Raw genomic sequence first — 22,981 nt, forward strand, 5'->3', positions numbered from 1 at the left:
GTGCCGAGCTCCGGGCTCCGCCCCGTCGCCGCGGCCCAATCACCGCAGCCGAGGGCTGGCGAAGAGACGCGCGGGCGGCGGTCGAGTTGGCTGCGGTGAGCAACGGGGGCTGAGGGCCCGCGCTATGTGTGCGGCTGCGGCCGGACCCCGGCGCCTCCGGAGGGAAGTGGCGGCCTCGGAAAGCCCCTGGCTGAGAGAAGCCCGGAGCTGCAGCGAGTCTGTTCGCTGTGGAGCGAGAAACCCAGCTGCAGTTCGGGCGGAGACTAGGCAGACAACGCCCACACCTGGCGCCCGAAGAAGGTGCGGAACTTGAGTGCCTCAAAAGAACCTCAGCAGTCGAGGGAAACGAACACCCAAAAAGGGTGAGTCCCGGGCCAGATCACCTAGCCGTCAGTGAAGGTCTGGGCCCGGAACGGGGAGCACCAGGCCCTCTGGAAGAGGTTCTTATTGAGGTCTGGTGGTTATTCCAGAAACGAAACTCTGACTCCACAGACCTCCCGGAAAGTTCATTACTCGTCCCTTCTCCACCCATACCTTCCACAGCACCACCAGCGGGGACAGTACCAGGCACCTAGGTTCCTCTCTCCGACCAAGGCGCCCCGGGCTCTTTCGTCTCCAGGGGCGGTGGGGTCGTGGGGAGGGGGGTTGCGAATAAATCTCGGGCACTCGACGGCGCCGGAACACGCGAGACCTTCCTTCCGGTTGGGCTGCCCCGCAAGGTGGCATCCTCAGCGGTGGCTCCTGCTGTACATTGGGTCCACCAAAGGCATTCAGAACCATCCATCTTCGAAGGAAGGAACGCCGCAGAGCTCCACGTCTGACCCACTGTACATGCTCGCGCCCCACTCCCCTTCAGAAGTCCCTGGACCTAGCTCAGAGACCTCCATGGTGGAGGGCATGGGGGAAGCCTGAGCTCACTGGATCAGTTGTGGCCGAGTAGCCCCGGAGAAAGGCTTTGTGGCTCTGGGCTTTTCGCTGGCTGACTAGGTGAGCCCTTTAGCCGGTTTTTAAGCCCTTACTGTGGCTGTAGCACACATGCAGAGCAGGATATAAAGAGACATAAGAGTCATAAAGCAAAGGGTTGGGGTTGCTTTCCAGGCTGAAGCCTAGAACGTTAGTAAGCCCTGAACTGTAAGCTGTGGGTAAGTAGGGGCCTGTGTGCCTGGAAATGCATCTTCCATAGGTAGGCACCCAACCCATGTTACTAAAACGAAGGTATGCATAGCAGGAAAGGGGGTCAAACTTCCTGGCGCCCTGACACCTTCATCACTGATCATTGTCTCCTTAAGATAAAAGAAGTCCTAAAAGTTTTAGTCTTTCACTGAAGTTAACTATTCAGGATATCATGTGTGAGGAAATAGACTTCCGCAGGTGTTATTTCAATGGCTGCCTGGCCCCCATAAAGACCTGCACTGTAGCTCACTTCTCATGTGCATGTTCTGATGAGGGTCATTGCTAAGAAGGAAGGCAAAGGGCCTGTGGCTGAAAAGGAGCGAAATGGCCCCTCCACCAGGGAAGTCTACAACTGTGAGGTGACTCTGGCCTGGACTGAGTTTCAAATTGTGTCACCTCAGATATCTCTATCTCAATGGGGAAAGGTCCATAAATAAGTCAGGCTGTCAGAAAGACAAGAAAATCAGTCTGCTTTTAGTTCTTAGTAGCCCCCTCCCTCTCAAATTGATTAGTGATGCAGAAATTGTTCAAAGTTAAATGCTCATCTGGGTACAGACAAGGGAGATCATTCAGTTCCAATGATTGCTTAGCATGCTGCTGAGTGGCCTGGGAGAATGGCCTTTGTTGACAAGGAAGTAGATGTAGACCACATGAATGGACTATATACCAGGTCTCTGCCCAGGTCAGGATGGGAGGTAAGGGGGAAATATTTGTTTTCTTGGATTCCTCTGTCCCCCTCCCCCATTCCTGGATATAATTAGAGAAAAAGTTTACTGTATTAACACTGAAGGTTTTTCACTGATGCCAATGATTATTTTAAAAATCACCTTGATAATAGGAGCCAAACATTGCCTGTTGACTGTACTTCGCTATAGTATAGCATTTATATTAGATGGTGCAAAAAAGAAATAAGAAATTTCATGAAATAAGTTAGAACTAAACAAATGACTTCCATGTCTTGATTTCTAAGGTTTTTGTTCAGTTCATACAGACACAACTGTCTATGGGCTGTTGGATAAGTAGCTGGTCTCATTTTCCGTTATAGAATGAATGACATGAAAAGAGAGCACATCTAAACTATGTTCATATTTCCACACCGTCTTCTGTTTTAATTGGTATTTGACAAGAGCTTATCACTTGGACACAGACTTATTCTGTTGGTTGCCAGTTCCCTTAACGATCTTTTGAGTTTAGGCCATCTCCATATTCTGCAAAGGAAAATGAGATTTGTTACTTATCTAAGAACTCATTATAGTCTTATCTGTATGAAACAAAGAGAAAACCATAGATATCTGGACAGGGAAGTCATGTTTAGTTCTACCTATTTCACCAAAGGAAATTTCTCTCGGGGAGGGAGGGGGGGCGGTGAGGAATTTTGTGGAATGGCTTGGGAATGAGGAGATTGAGGTGAGATTGTGGAAGCAGGGCTGATCCCTTTGTAAATGGTGAGCAAATCTGCCTTCAGGCACTGTTACCCATCTGACACTAAAACAAAATTTTGGAACCTAAATTTCAATAGAACGTGACTAATAGGAGCCCTGGTTCTAAACTGAGCAGTGGGCAGGTTGAGTGCTCCTAATAGTCACTTAACCTCTGTTTATCTTTACTTCCTTGACCATAAGACAGCACTGGCAGAATTGGTCCACTGTTTATCTGCTTAAAGGAGACACCATGACAGTAGTTACAAAGCACTTCAAATGCATGGCATTTGTAGTAGTACTGATTGCTGAAAAGAACAACAAAATGATGTTGAAATGGGAATATAGTGTGGTCTAAACAATTCCTCTTTACACTTGCAATTTTTATTTAAATCTCATTGGGTTATTGTTCTTTCAATCTATAAGTGGAAACGAGGAGAAAGGGTCCCCACAATCCTTATTCTTTGATTACTAAATGTCTTGGAAGTTTTACTTAAGTGAATAATATTTTTCTTTCTTTTCTATTTTCACCACCTCTCTCAACATATGTTCACTTTGAAAATTATTCAGAATTTGAACAGGTTGAGCTAAAGACCTTAGCAAAGAAATGCAATCAGAAGCAGCAGATTCTAATACCAGCTATGCTATGGGTTCATTCTAAGACCCTGGGCAAGCTATTAACCTTCCCATACCTTAGTTTCCCATCTATGAAACTGCAGTGATACTTCTGATGAATTTTACAGAGCTAGGAGAGATAACCGATCATAAGCTACTTTGAAATACTAATTGCTGTATAGACTACAAAATATAATGTAGGTATTTTTTTGGCAAATTAAAATATGGTGTTTGTATACCATAACTAGGAGGTATTTTTGTAACAGATTGCTCTGGCACAATATCTGCAACCAGGATGATACCACCCACAAAACAATGATATCTCATTGCATTTGAATGACAATGCAATTGCCCATCTGAGAGTTGTTTTATTGTCACAGTTCAACTAAGTAAAAATGTGATAACAGAAATGGGTGGGGAAGGAAAGCCTCTCTTCCACAAAACATGGGATTTTCTCATATTTGCCCCAGAAGAAAACTATTGTACATTGAACTTCTTAAAAGTGGATGCCATTATGTGAGGACAAGTCTGATGAAAGACTAGAATGATCTTGGAAAAATAGCCTGACATAAAACTAGACAAATTGGGCAGAAGTCCACTAGAAGCAATAAAAAAAACCTCTTAATTTTAAAACTTCATAACAAAATGAGTAACACTGAGGAATTAGGCATTTGGAAAGAGAGGATCATGTGTTCAGGGAGGAAAAATGGACTCCCAACCTAAGCAAAAAATAAGAAAAGTAGGTCATTCTAAGAAACAGGGCAAAGAATATGGGCTCTGGAAACACAATAGACCATGGGTTAGATTTTCTTTCCACTGATTCCTAACTTGAGAACTTAGACAAGTTGCTTAGCTTCTCCGAGCCGAAAGTTGTGGGAAGTAGAGGGTGATCGGATTTTTCTCATTGGCTTATTATGAATCTTGGGCTCAAATAACAACCCCTAATAGTTATTGAGCCCTTACTATGTTCTGAGCATTGTTCTAAGACTTTTCATCTAATGATTCACTTGATCCTCATGACCACCCTATGATATTGCTGCCATCTCTTCTTCCTCAGAGTTTCTATCTACGTGTAAGGACTATTCTAGGAAAATATCCTACTATGCACTAAAATCAAAAGCTTCTTTTTATAGGTACTATACATATTCCAAAGAAATTTATTTTTTTATAAGCAACCTCTTTCTTGAACATATTAAGAAAGAAAATAGCATTTTAAACTAGCACTGCCTTGCTTTCATGTGAGAAGGGCTAATCTAATCTTTTCTGATACCTAGGAAATCAGGCTGCAGTGAGCACTTGGTAGCATATGTATTACAATAAAGCAAATGAGGGATTCAGAATTTGAGATAAAAAGGGCCACAGACAACAAGTAGTGCTTCAAAACCCCAAACCCATTTCCAGGTCTCAGATTGTAAGCTCCTAGAGGATTTGGGCTTCTAAACATGTTCATCTGGATTTGGGGTTTAATGGAAGTTGGTTCCCTTGAAGCTAGCAATATGGGAATGATAACTGGCCAACCAAAGAAGGAAAAACACAGATTATCCCTTAGAAATGAATCGTATCACTAGTTATGAATAGCCCAAATTATGACAGATTCATATGTTTAAGTATACCAGGGAAAAATAGTCATGAGTTATAATACACACAATCGTTTATTACCCAAGAGAATTTAGGTGCTAATGTGGATGGTATTACATCTGTGAAATTCTGAAACCCACAAAGGATTCCAAGATATGGAGCCAAATAAAACAGTACAGAGGGAAATGATTTTGATTATGTAACATATACAGCAGTTCATTTTACATTTTGAAATTGCTTTTCAGTCATTGGTTTATTCTTCACAGCACACCTGGGGAGTACATCCATGCTGTTATCCTCTGTTCACAGCTGAGGCAACCAAGACTGAAAGAGGCAAAGTGTTTTGTCCAAAAGCACAACAGGGGCAGAGTAACAAATTATGCATTCGTTTCATCATGAGTCTATTCAGCATCTACTCTTGGCAAGGCACCATGTTCTGTGGTGCACAGAGGTGGGTACTGGATATGTGGCCTCAGCCTTGCAGGAGATTGCAGTCTATTGAGGCAAGAAGAGGTTTGTGAATTGTATCTCCAGGAGTTCCCTAGACAGCAAGGACCATGGTTTAGAGGACGAGAAGGTGAGTCCCCTAAAATTAATGAAGATGGGATTTGAGGCCCTCGAGAGAGGGGTAGAATTTTGGCAACTGGAAGCTGAGGGTGGTGGGAATGACATAGATACGAAGGTGGGCAAATTCAAGATATATTGGAGAATGTTTGACTACAGTGGAGCAGTCATGGAAAAAGGACTGGAGAGTGGAAAGGAGCAGATTCTTCAGGATGCTGAATGCCTAACTAAATATATAGATTTTGACTTGTGGAAAATGGGGACTGGACTCATCTCTGACTTTTCTTATTTACTCATTATCCTAACATGTACTGAGGGCTATGCTCAGTCTCCAGGTGTTTTCCCAAACATCCATTTTTCTAACCTTTACAACATTCCTGCAAGATATATATTATTCTTCCTTAAATGGATATGAAAAACTAATGCATTTAGGGATTCAGACTTGCCCATGATGTAGCTAATCACCGACAGATGTAGAATTCAAAAGGAGCACTCTTGACTTTCTCACGGATACTGATGTGAAGAATGAGTGCAGATTCTGGACAGTGGATCAGGATGTTCATCTAATAATATACCCCTCACCCTAGCTCAGTATCTTTCCAGAAATAAAAAGCAAATGGGAGAGAAAATTAATTTTTTAACATGCATTTTGTCTAAAGTTGTCAGCTCCCTGCCAAAAAGAAAGACAAAATGTGTTTTCCCCTGTTTCCTCTGCCCTACAATTAACAATAAATGTCTGGATTTTGATAACTTTAGTTTTGTGAGCATTAAAATTTTTTTAAATTTACCATTGACATACAATATATTAGTTTTAAGTGTACAACACAGTAATTAGACATTGATATAACTTAAGATGTGGTTGCCCCCAATAAGTCTAGTACTTATTTGATATTGTACATAGTTCTTACAGTATTATTGACTATATTCCCAATGCTGTATTTTACCATGACTGTTTTTATAACTGGCAATTTGGGTATCTTAATTCCTTCTCCTTTTTCACCCTTTCCTTTCTATCAACAATCAATTTGTTCTTTGTATGTATGAGTTGGTTTCTGTTTTATTTGTTCATTTATTTTGTTTCTTAGGTTCCAAATATAAGTGAAATCGTATGGTATTTGTCTTTCTCTGTCTGACTTATTTCTAAAGTATTATCACTTAGCATAATATCTTCTCAGTCCATCTATGTTATCGCAAATGGCAAGATTTCATTCTTTTTATGGCTGAATAATATTCCATTGTGTGTATATGTATATATGTATATGTATATATATACATATATATATATATACATGTATATGTGTATATATATATATACATGTATATGTATATATATATCTCTATATATACATATATTAATTAAGAGCAATGTCAGAGAGTTTACTGCCTATTTTTCTTCTAGGAGTTTTATGGTTTTGGGTCTTACATTTCAGTCTCTAATCCATTTTGAGTTTATTCTTGTATATGGTATAAGAAGATGATCCAGTTTCATTCTTTTGCATGTGTCTGTCCAGTTTTCCCAGCATCATTTATTGAAGAGACTTTCTCTACCCCACTGTCTATTCCTTCCTCTTTTGCCATGGATTAATTGACCATATAGGCTTGAGTTTATTTCTGGGTTTTCTATTCTGTTCCATTGATCTATGTATTTGTTTTAATGCCAGTACCATGATGTTTTGATTACTATAGCCTTGTAGTATAGTTTGACATCAGGTAGCATGTTACTTCTAACTTGTTCTTTTTTCTCAAGATTCCTTTGACTATTTGGGGTCTTTTGTGTTTCCATATAAATTTTAGGATTATTTGTTCCAGTTCTGTGGAAAATGCCATTGGTATTTTGATAGGGATTGCATTGAATCTCTAGATTGCTTTACATAGTATGGACATTTTAATAGTGTGAGCAATTTTAACACATTCTGATCTCAGATTAGTCTTTCCACTAAAACAGAATCTCTCAAGTTGGTTGATTCAGTCTCTAATCCCTTCCCCTTACTATGCAACCTTATTTATTTAAGTGCCCTATAATGTCTCCATCTCAGTTTGAATTTTGTCCATCAAGAAATAGCTTTTCTCTCCAAATACAGATTTCTAATTAGCATTTTTACTGTTTAATCATCAGGACTACAATACAAGTGAAAAAAGTATTACTGTTAACTTAAAAAATATTTAGAAAGGAAACAAATAACTTTATTTAGATTTTCCTCCAAAGAAATAAAGAGATGCTCCAAGGAGGTGGACAGACACTCAAGTGACATAAAAATTAAAACTGAACATTTTAACATCTGGTAAATAGGGTGCTTCACATTGATCTAGTTTTGTGGAAGAGATTTTTACTTATTTTTTTTATTTTTTATGTCTATCCATGATCAATTAGAGAAATCTTCCTCTAGAGTGAATATCTACCACAAATAACAGGCCAGTTTTGATCTTCTGCATGAAGACAAATGGGGAACTACCAAAGTTAGGTATTTCAAATCTCAATAAACAACATTATCCTTGTCTCTCAACCCTCCAGTGCCATGTTTGACTTTGCCCAGATTCTATTTTATTAACCAAATCATATGTATTTAAGAGTGAATGTTTGAGTATTTCTCCTTTTTTTTGAATTTGAAAGGGAGAAAGTAAAGTTAACATGTAAGGATGATTAAATTTCATCTAAGATCCTTAAGATCCCTTGTGAAAGATATGTAAAACAAGCACTGGCTCAGAAAATTGTACCCAATTTCTACTTTGTCTTAAAATGCCACCTGATTTCAAGGAGAGCAATGGTTTGGGATGTGGTGGTTTGTGTTTCATTGAGGAAAGTGATGAAACTAATTCATAACATCTTGGTTTCTAGATCTGTAAAGCAGAGATGCTTACCTTGAAGTATGGAGAAAACAAGACTTTGAAAGACTCAGAGGAAATCATAAACTTACAGTAACCATTTGCATCTCTTTACAGAGGAAAAAAATCCACAAGTGGATACTTTTGAGGATTTTACACATTGATAGAAGAAAATGTTTAGGATACCTAAGCGAATCCCATTGAAGGCATGTATTAGCATTAATTTCTCCTAATTATTGAAATGAAGCCAATGTGGTTCTTTCTCCTCTTAAGATTTCAACAAAGATGCTGAGACTCTTAAAGTTTACTGAGTTAGAAACATGCTGGAATTAATGTTATTTAAAAACAATAACTTTTCTCCAACCAATGAGGCTTCCTGGATTGAGGCTCTTTTCACAGGAGCTTCTGAATTCTGATGGAGATCTAATCAGATGTTGCAGGTAGAAAAATGTATGAGAAGTTAAATGACATTTCAATTTGGCGTGTGCTGAAGGTTAGTCTAGGAAGTTTCCAGGGAACCAGTAAATGGGCTGACCAAACCTTGGGAGTCCCTGTAGGGAGGATGTTGGTCTTGACCTGATCAGTGATCCAAGATCATTGAGTTATAGTAACCCTGTAAACATCTCAAGGAACTCTTGATAACCTCTTCAGTAACCAGTACAGTATTGTCTACAGATATAAGTATACAATAAATATTTGTTTAATAGAATTTGTTACCAGGTCCTAAGCTTAACCAAAGCAGAAGCAGACAACTGCCCTTGGGAATATAACCCAAACTTTCAGGAGCCAAAAAAAAGTGGCCCCAGAAAGATCATGCTTAGGATTCATGGCTCAAACCAGCTATGGGGGGCATGAGGGCACAAATTCTCATTCAGAGTCACAGAAACCTTCAATTGTAAATGAACTGGAATATATAACTGGACCTGGTCCTTGAAATTTTGTGGTCCTTTCAAAGCAAAATAGAAAAAAAGAAAAAAACATGTCTGTTGTCTGACTTCTTTTCCCAAGAAACTAAAAACATAGTGCAAATGAGCCTTTTGTTGTGGATCATCATCCTTACAAGACCTGTCTCTGATTCCAACGTTGGAAGAACTTCCCCTCTCTCGCCCATTTTTACTCATCCCTGACTTGAAATAGATCTCAAGGTCTCATTTTGACCATATATTCTTTCAGCTACGAGGAGGAAATGAGGAGAGGTTAATATAGCCATGTAAAAACCATCAGCAAACTAGAAAACAACTACAGGCTTAACATCAACAGTGAGTATATAGCATTAACTTAAAGACTTGTATGAACAGGCACAAATGTTTTATAAGAATATTTTTCAGCAGAGTGTATTTATAGATGTACTCTCTAATTGCATTGTGAATGATAAATAAGTTTAAACTATATTTCAGAGCTGTTTATATATTTATTTGCTGCCATCATTAGCTTTGTTTTCTCTGTGACTATAGATTAGGTGTGTTTATTAGTCTTGGTGTAAAGGGCAAATTGCTGCATTTTGGAGCTGGGAAAGGATCTTTCACGTGATGATGAAGGTTGTAGGAAGGCTTGTTTGAGAATTTACTTTGGTATTTGTTTCATTTTAAAAGTCTGTGACTAGGACTTTATATCTGTCTAATAAGCATGCGTATAACATTTTTATGTTTGTTGAGTCCCTTACAGTCCTCCATTAGTCTCCACAATGCCCCTTGAGGGTGGGTCAGTATTACCTCCTACAGTGTATATTTGAGGAAATTTAAGACACAAAGGGATTATTTGATTTGTACAAGGTCACCCAGCATGAAAGCCTAGCTAATAAAAGATGACTGCAAAGCTCTTTGCAAATAAAAAGTGCCTAATAAATGTTAGGTAGTATTAATGAGCAATCTCCCAAGATGAGTAAAATACTCTCCAGGAGTAAAGTGCTCATACATGCTCTATAAAATTAATTCTTTTTAACCTCAGGGCAACTTTTGAAATAGGAATTCTTGAACCTGGCTATGCATCAGAAGCATCTTTACTGTTTTCAGAACATGTGAGCACCTGGGCCCTTGCCCAAGATACATAATCATAATCTGGGAGGCAGGACTCAGATAATTTGTATCTTGAAAAAGCTCCATGGGAGAGTCTCATGCTCATCAAGCCTTGAGAACCATCACTCTAGAGTAGAATAATAGCCTCAGTCAAGCCAAGTGTAACAATAAGTCACTCTGGAGTCATTCTAGGAGAAAAAGTCTGATGTCTTCCAGGCTTCTGTCCACCCAGTGCACAATTATTAGCAAAACAGCTGCCTCCATGAAATAATCAACTGTAGTATCTATGTGTGGAATTCCAGAAAATAGTGCTGAGATTAAAGTCTATTTAAAATCATCAGTGTTTGAATGTTATAATTTATTGGTAAATTTACTGGGTCCATGCTAATGTTTTTATTCTGAGTACTTGTATGATAATTGATATAATAAGAACCTATAATATCTGCTTATTCATCCATCTGTCAAACATTTATTGACTACTTATTATATATGATTACAGAGTGAAAATAGTGGTCTTTATCCACAAGGTGTTTATAATCAAATGATAAAACAAACATAATATTAAGCCATACGTATTAAGTGGTAATCAGAATACATGTGAGGCATTATTCATAACTGCTAAAAAGTTGAAACAAACCAAATGTCCATCAACTGATAAATGGATAAATAAAATGTGGTATAATCATACAATGGACTATTATTATTCAATAAAAAATGGAATCAGGTACTGATATATGCTATAACATAGAAGAACTTTGAAGAACTATGCTAAGTGAAAGAAGGCAGTCACAAAGAACCACATAATATTGATTCCATTTATATGAAATATCTTGAATAGGCAAATCTGTAGAGAAAGAAAATGGATTGGTAGCTGCCTGAGATGAGGAGGGACTATTCATGGGTACAGGGTTTCTTTTTGGGATGATTAAAATATTCTAAAATTGATGGTTGCACAACTCTGTGATTATTCTAAAGAACCATTAAATTTTACACTTTAAATGGGTGGATTGTATGGTACGTGAATTATATCTTAAAAAAGTACATGTATATATACATGTATATGTATATATAACATATGGTGCTAGATAAACCTGGAGGAAAGAGAGATTAATTAATTTGGACTGGAAGAAAATGGCGGAAAATTTCCTGGAAGAAATGGCATTTGAGCTAATTCAAAAAGGGTGATTTCGTAAAGAAGGAAGGCATGCTCAAAGATACTGTCAAAGTGTTGGTGCTTACATGTAAGGGCAAATTATCTGGAATAGATGGAGTTTAGGATACATGAAAGGTACAGTAGATGGGGGCTAGATACAGGACTTTTACTGCTGTGTTAAGTTCTTTAGTTTGGTTTTCATTTTTATAGGCAATCGAGAGCCATGATGGATTTGTGAGTGGTCAATCAGGCCTGTGATTTGGAACGATAATTGAAAATGATGATGAGGTAGATGGGAGATGGGGTGGGAGGACAGTGAGTAGGGGAGACCATTTAGGATGCTAGGCTTTTGCAGTGTGTAGGCAAGAGATGATGAAGTCCTCAACTGTGACATCGGCAGTGAGCACTGAAACAAGGAGACAGATTGAGAAAACAATGAGGTAGAATTATAAAACAGCAGTGTTAGAGGTGATAAGGCATGAGATATATACAGCAGAATATTTTAGACCACAGAAAGGCTTGAATTTTTGTTGTTATCATTGTCGTTGTTGTTATTTAGAATCATAATGCAAAAAAACTTGTTGAAATACCACCAACCAGCCAAAACTATTGTTGAAATAACACCAACCAGCCAAATTATAGCTGTTTAACACCTTGTCAACAAGGATTTGATTACAGAGACTCTTAACATTTAGCACAGGAATGTATATTGTGAATAAAGGGTACATTGAAAAGAGAAATGCTATCCCACCATTTTGTGAGCTCTTTGGCATCAGACCTTTTCTTACTGGAGATGAAGCAGTCATCTCCAATGGCCTGTTTGAATTACTAAGTGTCTACCTCTTGCTTAGATAAGTTCCCTAGAAACACTTCCTTTGGTATGAGCAGCTTGGATTTACTGCCTGGGCAATACCTCCCATCCCGCACCCACGCTGCCTCTTGTCTCTGTCTCATCAGCAGGTGCTCATAAGCAGCGTTTTGTTTTGCTTCTAGTAAGAGCAAAGTGTCTGAAAAGTGTAGAGCGACTGTACTACACATTGTAACTTTCACTTACAAGTGTTCTTGTGGGGAAGATCTGAAACCTTAGAAGTCTTAAAGATCAGGAAGACCAAGACTGTCTTTTCTCTAAATTATGCAAGGCCACACCTATGTCTTCCATAAGAATGAGGGGCAGTCAGATCCTGGGCAAGGTTAAAATAGAAACAGTTTCTCTCAGTGCATGGCAGTACACTTGCTGGAGATTTGTTATGGCCTTTTTTGTGGGCTTTCAAAGGTGTTGCAACAACACCGCCTGCTGCTAGCAGTTTGGGAACAGCGTCCTTGACAGGTGCCTTATATGAGTTTAACCAAGCAGGGAACACCATTTAGAACACCACTTGCTGAGATGTGGCTCTTATCTGCTCCTGTCAGTGAACAATGACTACAACAAACCGTGTTCAATCACAGTTGTTAACAGCTAATTACAGCAGTCTTCGGTGGGAAGAATCCCAGTGGATGCCTCTAAGGGATTTCCATCACAGGTTCAAACATTGTCTTTGCAGGTAAGCAATGGAAACAGGCCCCTTGGGGGACCTTTAAACAATAGTCCTGCAACTCTGAACATGCATCCATCTTCATGCCACAGGTGGTGAGGGATCATGTTCCAAAGAGAACCACCAAAGAGAGAAGGAGGAAAGGGATGCTAAAAGCCAGTAGGGTACATACATATTCTGGATTAAACAAGAGCAGAACTGGGTATTATTCCTTGGGGTGTATTTGACTCACTGCATGACCTCATGGAGGTCATTTCCCCTTTCTGAGCCTCCCTATTCACAGGATAATAATACTGGCCCTATTTATATCATGAGATTGCTGAAAGAATAAAATATAAAATATATATATTTAAAAATAAAAGTTGGAGGGAATAGAAAATCCTATATAACTCTAGGTAGTTTAATTACCTTCTCTTCCACATTTTAGTTATAAATGATGAGGCAGAACGAGAGATAAAAACTCATGCTGTTGTAGAATCTCAGACTTCATTTTCTGATGCTTCTGAGTGATTCTGTGGTTTGCTCATCTTCAGATTTGCCTTACTCTCCCCAAAGCAATAATTTGGGGTAAACTAACCTCCAGCGTGAGGAGTGGAGAAGACCCTAGGGCTCTGAAGAGGCCAAGGCCAGGGCCCCATCTAGTTTCGCATCTTCACTTCACCTGCTGCAGCCCAGGTCTTGAAGGCCTCTTCTCTCCCCTCCCTGGGACACCCAATTCGGAGGATGTCAGCTCTGAATGAGCCCCACAGTCAAATTGAGACTTCAGGGAACACCTCCAGAATAGAACTGAAAAGAATTTCTAATGTGCTGAACATGTCTTAGTATGGGTCTTTAACTACATTCACATTCTTGCTGAAAATCAGAGCACACTTCTAACCAAGCAAGGGACCTCTACATATCTGATGTTGCTGTCAGTGGTAGAAAAGGATCTATTATGGATTTGGCAAGGAGGAAACAGAAGATTTATTTCTAAAGGTTGAAGATTTATCTTTTTCAGATATTCAAAATCAGGGCATTAAAAAATATCAGTGAAAAGTGATCATGTTTTGTGAGCAGGAGGAACCATTCTTGGCTTCAAAATAATAAGGAAGATTTATAAGGATCCCAAATCCATGGTTTTTAAAAAAAATGATTTGACAATAGGTTGCCAGGGGGACTATCAAACTTTTAACTGCCCTCTATGGTGAGGCAACGTCTCCATTTAAATGAACGCCTTCCATTGAATGCTTAAATCTCTCCCTTTCTCTTTTCTCCTCACCATCATTTAGATTTTTTTCAATGTTCAGCATAACCAAAACGTATAAGTAGGGAATTGCACATAATTGTAGGCTCTGCACGATTGGCAAAGTGATGCTTCTCCCTAAGCATTTGTAATCATCTGTTCCACTCTTCCTTCCTCCTGGTGAATTTACTTAGAATGACAGCAGTGTCTTTTATTTCTCTTGAAGACATCCGTTGGCCCCACTTTGTGTACAGGTTATAAAACATATCACAAAATGCAATATTGTATTTTTCTTTTAGTCACACATATACAAATGGAAAACACCACTTTAAATTAATAGAGCAAATTGAAATATCTAAATCATGTTATCTATTAAAGTTATTAGGTAAGGTAAAGAAATTAAAAAAAAAAAAAAAAAGCTTTTATAACTCAAAGGCCTGAATGTGTTGGCCTGCGTCTGCCAGCTGGGAGGTTGCTTTTTACCGTTAGGTGAGAACTCAATGGTATCTTCGCCCTGTCAATCTTTCCTCTATTACTGGTGTAGAGAAATGTCACACTGCTAAAAACTCTAACTTGAAAGTGTTTCACAGAGCAGGATTCTTTCCAAATTCAGGAATCTTGCTAGTTTTCAAGACAAGAGCCATCATGCAGAACCAAAGGCTGATACTAGAAGTGAGCATTCACCATGGGAATAAATCCCACAACCTGTGGTTTTTGAATGTCTTAATCTCCTCCAACCTTAAAAGAGTGAATGTTGGCCTTATTTGAGGATAACTTTACAAAGAATATGTAGGGACAGGTGGAGTTAAATCCTAAAACTTAGTTCCACTGACAGTTCTTTTCCAGTTCCTAATGCCTTTTTATTTTATTGCCCAGATTGTGAATAGATGCCCTTTTTCTCTTCTTAGCATTAAACTCCTAAGAAAGAACATACAACACCTTCCTTACCTGCTTGGGGAGTAAGTTGTCCTGAATAAGGGAGTTTCTCAGCTGATAGTCGATCTAGTCCCCTGATGCAATTGTACATTTTAACCCAATTTTGAGGGAATTGTTGTCTACAGTTTGTTTCCCTCTCTTCTGCCTTAATGGCCAGGGCATGGGTTGACATCATCAGGAGGACTGAGGACCATTGCTGGGGTTTTCTGTCCAGTGAAGTGCTATAGTAAGGCTATAGTAAGGCCATCAGGGTTTCTCAAGGGTGTTGGGTCACATCAGTGCATTGTGAGTAGTGCAGTGAGGTCATAGGCTGAACTTGCCTTTAACCTGTACCCTCTCTACTTCTTGGTGTTTCCAAATCATTAAGAAAAGTTCCAGTTAATATTAAGCCTACCTTGTTTCTATCAGGAATGGTTCAAATATAACATTCTGGCATGAGGAAGGGATGCCTTTGTCACTCAGTGTGGGCCTATAGCTGGATTCTTATTGTGTTTAATCTATCATCTGGCACTGCTACGATGAGCTGTTCTCCATCTTTTGTATGATTTTAATATTTCCCTCCTTTTCCAAAGCTTTATGCCCTTCTAGGCTTTAGAATTCAGAAGTCTTTAGCTTTGGCAGTCATCCTTTTTGAACCTGAGAGGGGAGGTAAAATGCAAAATATCAGTGTCTAAATTAAAGACTGGCCAGATGAGGCCATTCTCTGTTGGCTCTGCCTCAACAGTCAGCATAGATTTCTGTCAGTGGAGAGATGTAAGATCTGTGCCAGGTGTAGGATTCTGGGTCACAGCATCAAAGTATTATGGTCTCTGTGTTGAGCAAGAGCTTTGGATCTGGTGTGTGTCTGGACTAGGATGGGTTGGCATGGTTTACCCTCTGGCTCCAGTGCCAGAGTTGCTCTGGAAGCCTCTGAATTCTCCTGCCCAGTTGCTTAGCTCTTCTAAGATAGGCTGAAAGTTATGGTACTTCCCTAACACTACTTGCATTTGAGGGTATTGATTAATTAAGTCTTCAGCTCTTCCCCGATACTTTTTCTTAAAGTATCAAATGAGATGTTTGAAAACTTCTTGAAAGTTGGATACTTTGCTATCTCATCTGAACTTCTCACTCATCATCTAAATGCAGTTTTCTTTGATTCTACATCTTCCTCTCCTTCTCCCCACCCAAATTTTTGTCAATAAGATCGTTACCATTTGTATTAGTTTCCTATTGCTGCTGTAACAAATTACCACAAACTTGGTGGCTTAAAACAACACAAGTTCATTGTCTTATAAACTTGAGGTTTGTAGGCCAGAAATCTAAAATCAGTTTTAATGGGCTAAATTCAAGATGCCAGCAGAGCTTCTTCCTTATGAAAGCTCTCGAGAAGAATCTGTTTCTTTGTCTTTTTTAGCTTCTGAAGGTCCCTTGTGTTTCTTGGCTCATGACCTCTTTCATGTATCACTTCAACCTCTTGCTCCCATTGTTACATTTGCTTTCTCTTCTGTAGTCAAATCTCTCTCTTATAAGGACACTTGTGGTTACATTTAGGACTCAGGTGGATAATTCACAATAAATGTCCCATCTCGAGATTCTTAACTGCATCTGCCAATTCGCTTTTGCATGTAAGGTAACACTCTCAGATTCTAGGGATTAGGACTGGATATCTTTGGCGGCCATTATTCACCCTACCACAGCATTAATTTCCTAATTTTCAAATCCAATGTCTTCTTGTCAGGCCTCATCCTAGCTCTTCTGACATTTGATACTGTCAGTTACTCTGGGAAAAACTCTTCCTCTGACTTCAAGATATGGATTATTTTCCATTGTCGTGATATTTTTATTCTCTGTCTCATTTCCTAGAACGCAAGAACTTTTGCTATTTTGTTTGCTGCTCTATCCCCAGTGCTTAGACTAATACATGGCACTATTGAAAAAGGAAAGGCATTAAATAATACAAATTGGATGAACTTTTCCCACTCTGGTTCTATCACCTCTCATTCCCGTTTCCTTCACTAGCCCTTCTCTGCCCATATGATCAAGATTGGTATTTCCCAGGGATTAGTTCTAGTTTGCTTCTCTCCACATGCCAGATGGGTGAAGTTCCAACCATATTCTGGGGGCTCTCAAATCCAGACCTGTGTTTTGAACTTCCAACGTTAATCTTTTACCTGGATGTCCAACAACATGGCAAATCCCCCATGTCCCACATTTCCCATCTACAAAGCACAATCAAAAACCAACCTCCCATTCCTCTCATACTCTCTTTGTGAGGGAAAATGTAAGGACAAGGATTTACCCAATAGCCACAACATGAAGACTGGGCATCATCCCAGACTCCATGTTTTCTCACTGCTCACTCCCCCTAACCCCGCCTCCAGTCAGTCATGAATTCTTGTCATCCTTACTCTCAAATATCTTCTGATATTTCTTTCTAACTCCCACTGCCCTGGTTCAAGTCCTCATTACACTCAAACCATTCTTCTCGACTTTTGAATATGGTAGAATGACATGCTCTTAAACTTTTCAGGTGTGTACCAGGGCTACTGAAGATTGCCAGCCATGCTTTCAGTCTCTGCTGAGTGAGCAGTGACTATGATGTACATACCACATGGTCTTGGTCCCCAAATGGGCCAGGGATGAACACCTCACCCAAGGGTGGCTCTTTCTATAGGCTTGATCAGCTAACATATGCCTTGGGTGGCTGGCTATAAAATATAAGCTGAGTAAAAGTTGCCTTTTGAGATTTCAGAATAGAAAAGCTGGGACTCAGACCACTGTTTGCTGAATAGAAGGGTCAGTAGGAATGATGGGCATGAGCAAGTTGTAGTTATGAGAAAGCAGATACTGTGAGTAAGCAGGGGAGCTGGTGATCCAGGAGAGGAGTGGAAAAGAAAGAAGCTGAAGCACTGTGAGAAGGATGCTGCCTCAGTTTCTGGGTTCCTTAGGAGGATTTCCTGAGGTCTGGCCCTACTGTGGTGATTCCTGTTGTCAGATTTCCATGAGTGACTGCATTATTATAAACAAACAAACACACAAACAAACAAAACAACCCTAATCGGAGTGAACCCCTGCTTCCTGCAATAAACTGGCCAAAGAGTGGTGTGTTCTAGCAAGCCCTTATAATGTTATGATGAGACATCTGGAAGAAAGCAGCACTGTAACTAAAAGCATCAATATGCAGTCCCAAACTCAACGTTTATTTCACTCTTTTTTAAAGCATCAGCTAAGGAAATAAAGGAAAGGAAAGGTTATATCACTATTTCCTTGGAAGTGGGAGAATATTATGATGACCTGGTATCAGAACCTGTCTTTATATAAAAACAAACTGATCTCTGCAAACATAATGCCAGAAAGAAAAAGTAATCATTACTACAAATACATAAAAATGACTATAATAAGTGACATAACATTGATGTTTATCAATAGTGGGAGTAATCAAACCATCTGTTAGATATTATGTTTCTAGAGAGCTGCCTTTCGATTTGCCACCTATTGGGACCCGAGAGATTGCTGAAGGTCTCCAGGATTCTTAGTCACATGACCACATTACTCTCAAATAAGAATAAATAAATTTGTTGAAGATTTATAGGTAAGAAACAATGTTAGGCACAATGTAATTAATACTCTGAATGTGGAATACAATCAGAAAGCATCTTTATTTATGTCCCCCACTACAGATATATTCAATGGGGGAATTTCTTACTCTCTTTAGGATAAAATTAAAATCAGATAGTGTCAGGACTCTATCAGAAAGTCCCATGGTCATTTCACATTATGTTATTGTGCCTATTCCTATGCCATAAGCAAAACTTAGAACTTGATTTAAAATTAAGTCTTACCCTTACCGTAGTGAGAAACCATGCGTAGGTGAGAAGCTGTAGGAGAAGGTCTTTCTCTCTTTGCTCCTGGCAGTTTCTGATCCTTCTAGGGTTGGGATAGGGGAAGGTAGGAGACGTGGGGAGGGGCATGAGTGTTGTCTGGTGAAGTTGTAAGATGCCTTCCAACTTTCTGGGTCTGGTAAACGTTTAAAGCAGACCACATTTCATAGAGGCTTTTATGGGATCTTGGGAGATTGCACTCACAGCTGGTGATGTCTCACCTGCAGTTCCCCAGATTCAGGCAAATCTGCTCTCCATCTGAACAGTCACTTACTTCCTTAGCCACTAGGAACCTAGTGTTCTCCCTCTGCTTCCCCTCTTCTAAGGTCTGCCTGCACCTTAGGCTTCCTCTAGCCAGCCCTTGCTCATGACTGACCCAGATCTAATCCATGAAGAAACATACGCACACACACACACACACACACATTCTTCCCCTGGACAAACTCAGAGCAACAGCAGCTCCCCTTCCCTCTGCACCAGGGTGGCTTGCTAGTTCTTCTTACACATGATTTCCCAGGAGGGAGCTGTGTTCTTCCTACCCAGGGATATATATTAGGCTGTCTGATGAGTCCCACTTATGTCCCTTTTCTCTTGACATATTGGGTGACCCCAACCTTTTACTTTGGTGGGAAGTGAGAACACAATTTTCTTTAGAAAAGATCCTCCAAATATCCTCTCTCTGGTCTCCAACAACCCTTATGTAATCTAGTATTTCCTTTGGGATGTAGCACCTATTGTTTCTTGCCTCAGCCAACACTTTAACTCCCTGTATGTATAATGAGTTCCTGTTTACTTGTTTGAAATTCTTAAGTCGGAAGTTTGTTGTTTGAATGAAGTCCCCACACTGTCAACATACAGTGGTTATACTCAGGCAAGAAGTGCTCCAAAAGAACAAATGTCCAAGGTCTCTGGCCAGTCCTGCTTTCTGAGGGGAACCAATAGATTCTTTCCCTTAGCTCAGCAGACCCTGAAACTCTTGGAACTTTTCCAGCTGGTGATCCAAGAGAAGGACCAGCAACCCTAAGACTTGGGCCACACAGCCCTCATGCTGCCTGGAGCACGGTGCCAGGGCACACAGGGTACCAGACACACAAATGAGCCATCTTGTCTATGATCCTCTCTCCCCAGTTGTATTGAAGACATGAAGGTCCTGCAGGTCTAGTAGAGGGGACTGCTGAGCTGAGCATGCTTGAGGACTAGAAGGACTGAGTGGGGCTGGAATAGAGGCCAGATACACTTAAAGAATCAGGAGCCAGAGGGATGACTCTGGCTGGGGGCAGGAAGCAAGGGAGGACACCACTGCAGGGGAAAAAAAAAATCACATTGCTTGAGGTCTTCATGATGTGGACCCCGATCGATCTTGTCAGGCTCATCTCATTCACTCCCTTCCCCTTCACTACAGCCATACAAAACCACCTGCCATTTTCTAAATATGCCATGCCCCTCCACACTCTTCTTTTTCACATGCTAGTCCTTCGGGATGGGATGACCGCCTCACTCTGAACTCCACTCCTATTGCTTTTATCCAACCACCAACCTAGTTTAAGTCTAATTTTCTGTGAAGCCTTCCCACCACTGTCCCCATCTGGCTGCTATGTTTTTTACATGTCTCAGTTTCAGCTCTCATGGCACTATGTTGTAGTGCTTTATTAACTTGCCTCTCCCTGCTCCCAAGAGACACCGAGTGTCTCTCAGACAAGGACTGTGCCTTATTCATTTTTTGAACTCTCACCACCTACAAATGTGCATCAGTGTTGTAGGGACTTCTATTGCTGTAGCAAAGTATCACAAATTTAGCAGCTTGAAACAAATTTATTATTTCACAGGTCTAGGCATGGTATGGGTATATTCTCTGATCAGAGTCTCACTGAGCTGAAATCAAGGTGTTAGCCAGGGCTATGGTTCTCATCTGGGGCTCAGGTATCTCTTCTAGGCTCACCAATTGTTGACAGATTAATTTCCTTGAAGCTATAGGACTGATGTCCCCGTTTTCCTTATAGCTATTGGCCAGGAACTACTCTCAGCTCCTAGAGGCTGCCCACAGTCTCTTGCCATGTGGCCCTATTACGTAGTTTACAGTATTGATGCTTACTTTCTTCCAGGCTATCTGGAACACGTCTCTTTGATTTCTTCGTCTATAATCAGCCACAGAGAACTCTCTTTTTTAAAAGGGCTCACCTGATTAGATCAGGCCCAACCAGGATAGCCTTTCTTCTACCATACAATATAACGTAATCATGGCAGTGATATTTAATCATGTTCATGAGTTCCATGCACACTCAAAAGGGAAGGAATACAAGGATGAGCATCCATTGGAGTCATCTTAGAATTTTGCCTACCACAGGGCTCAATAAATATTTATAAAATCAAATAAGATGTGTTCCAGAAATTTATAAATTATAAACGTTGCTATTCAATTATAAAATTTTTACCTCTCTTATCTTGGAAGGCTTTTAAAGTTGCTTCCTAATCTGTGTTGTTGAAGAATGGTTGAAGATGCTCTTTGTGAGATAACATGATACCCCTGTGGTGAGCCCAGGTAGTACTGGAAATTTGGGGTGGGTGGCAAGACTTGGTCTGACAGCTGACTGACTGTGGCCTCAGGCTAAGTCGGTGAAACTCTCTAAATGTCAGATTTCTCTTCATGTATAAAATAAGGGGTGGGGGTGGGGGACGGGACAAGATAATATCTAAGGTTGGCCAGCTCTAATATTCTGTAATTTCTTAGAATAAATCATGCCGATCAAATTTATATTTAACTGAGGGACTCATAATATCCAAATTCATTAAAATAGTTCACTAAAGAATTTCATTATAGATGAAATTGCAATGATGCGATTTTAAAAGGGACAGGCAATTTTGTTTTTAAATGAACCCATTCCTATATTGGCCAAACCCCACTACATATAAATAAGAGTACACAGCTACATTTTTAATACTTTATATAAAATGGTGAAGAATATTTTGTCTTTAGATGACATATCTGTCCAGTTATAGTCAGAAGTGAATTTTCCCCAAGATTTTAAAACCTGATAAAACTACTATTTTATAAGCTTAGTTAACTCAATTGATGATAACTGAAAAACTATCCAAACAGTACTCAAATATTACAAATCAATTCACTGACTACATGCAAAGCATGTTGAGACTCATATGCATTTTGGGAGCTTAAGTCTTTTTTTTTTTCTTTCTCAAATGAAGCCTCTTAAGCTAGGATAATTATTCTCTTCTATCCCTAAAAATGAGCTCTAATTTTAAACAGGTATTATTAAATTCCACAGAAATAGGCTTCAGATGTATTTGTTAAAACATCCCTTTATTGACTGTGCTCAGTTATTAACAATTCACATTTACTTTATCTACTGAGTGGAAGAGCATTTATTCTTTCATTAAAAAGTTAAGCCCTTAGGGCAGCAGCAGAGATGCAGAGCCTTCTTCCTATAAACAGCACTGTCCAATGAATGTGAAATGTTTCCATATTAATACAAAAAAAAGAAAAATAAATAGATTTCTTCCACCCTCCATCATCCCCTTTCCGCCAATACACTCCTCTTATTTTATAAAATGCCAACAGGTAAACAGTTCCCACACTGGTACTTCCATCAATCAGGAGAGGAAAGTCAACATTTACTTGACACCACTGAGTTCAGAACATCGTTAGGACTGTGTGAAAGTGACAAAAGGAGTATGAGGCCATGGTCATTTCCTCAGGAAGATGCCTTTTGGACAGCGAGGCTGGAAAATCATGAGGGCATTCATCAGCCTCTAGCATCTTGCTGCTCAAGTTTCTGGAGCTGTTTTTCAAGTTTGGAGATGTTTACTCGATGCATCATCAGAAACTGGCCATTCAAATGAAAGACAGGGATGTCAAATTTATACCTTTCATACCAAGCAGAGTTTTCTGGAAGTGTGATGTCCACCTCCTGTAAAATAAACTGAAATAGAGACAGACTAAAACTCTATATTTTGAGAACATGGAATGATGCAATGACTACAGTGACTACAGTGACAAACTACAGTGGCAAACTGATCCCCAGACTGGTTCTAATGCTGAGAGGTTTTTGTTGTTGTTGGTTTGTGATCTAATATTCC

The 22,981-nt window shown here is 39.7% G+C and overlaps 2 long non-coding RNA genes across 4 annotated transcripts in view; both read left to right on the forward strand.

Annotated features, from left to right (window-relative positions):
- The first annotated feature begins 65 nt into the window (after positions 1 to 65).
- On the forward strand, positions 66 to 8,964 carry LOC112480628. Of its 2 annotated transcripts, none has more exons than XR_003046708.1 (3): positions 66 to 987; positions 5,051 to 5,361; positions 8,185 to 8,964. It is a non-coding gene; the product is annotated as an uncharacterized LOC112480628 (long non-coding RNA). The 2 variants fall into 2 exon arrangements; XR_003046709.1 differs by having other exon boundaries at positions 5,051 to 5,235.
- A 7-nt stretch (positions 8,965 to 8,971) lies between these two features.
- Positions 8,972 to 22,981, forward strand: part of LOC112480629 — a 141,582-nt gene continuing 127,572 nt past the window's right edge. For both annotated transcript variants that reach the window (XR_003046710.1, XR_003046712.1), the window contains exon 1: positions 8,972 to 9,430. This is a non-coding gene — a long non-coding RNA (uncharacterized LOC112480629). The remainder of the gene's footprint in view (positions 9,431 to 22,981) is intronic.

The sequence above is a fragment of the Pteropus alecto genome, unplaced genomic scaffold, assembly GCF_000325575.1.
Source record: "Pteropus alecto unplaced genomic scaffold, ASM32557v1 scaffold20, whole genome shotgun sequence".
NCBI lineage: Eukaryota > Metazoa > Chordata > Mammalia > Chiroptera > Pteropodidae > Pteropus > Pteropus alecto.